The sequence below is a fragment of the Crocuta crocuta genome, unplaced genomic scaffold (assembly GCF_008692635.1).
Source record: "Crocuta crocuta isolate KB4526 unplaced genomic scaffold, BGI_CrCroc_1.0 scaffold234, whole genome shotgun sequence".
NCBI lineage: Eukaryota > Metazoa > Chordata > Mammalia > Carnivora > Hyaenidae > Crocuta > Crocuta crocuta.
In genome coordinates, this window is record NW_027529647.1 from 4,341,073 (window position 1) to 4,341,967 (window position 895).

The window sequence follows — 895 nt, forward strand, 5'->3', positions numbered from 1 at the left end:
CCCTCTCTCTCTGACCCTCCCCTGCTCACGCTGTCTCTCTCTCTCTCTCCTAGAAATAAATAAAACATTAAAAAAAAAAAGATTATTTCATGACTGAGTGTCATGTTGTTAAGGAGCATTTAATGTGTACGTCTTTGAGCATCACTGCAAATGTCTGTCGGCCATCAGCACACGGTGAGTTGCCTATTTTTTCTTTGGCTTTTTTTTCCGTTGGGTTGACTGGCTTTTAAAGAAGGCGGGGAGAAGAATGTGGAGGTCTGTCCTGTGTAAGAGAGACGATAACACTTTGTGGCAAAGAGTGTCCTCCCAGCTCCTCTTTTATTTATGCTTATGATGTTCCCTCCTCCCCACACCAAGGTGTTTTTCTTGTTCTTTAGGCCAATGTGTCCACTTTTCCCAGCGTCCCCTTGAGGATACCATTTAAGGAAAGTGTCTCTAAATTTTCCCGGAAGGACCTGATAGGCTATGACTTCAACGTTAGCTTGTTGCACGTCTGGTGGGGCTGCTTCTGCCCGTGTGTGGCGGTGTGTGTCGCATGCCGACTACTGGCTCTGACCCCCATGTCCCCCACTTGTTCACACAGTTTCCCCGCGTGTCGAGTGGGAACTGAAGGGAAAATGGATGTGCTGGACCCGCCGGGATCCAGAGGAAGATACAGTAAGTGGACTATTTTCTAAAGTTTCTGCAATGACCATGACTGATTTTGTGAAGAAAAGTAAAAACAAAAACAAACAAACCACGCTCTGACGTCTGTGTCCTTGGAAGTGTGGGATCTAGGCAGGGCTCTGGCCGGACCCCTGATCCACCTTGCGTGCCGGGGCAGGACCCGCCTCCTCCCACCGGGTCCAGGGTCTGGAGGAGAGGCTTTCCTGCGGGGCCTCGGGTCACCCAAGCT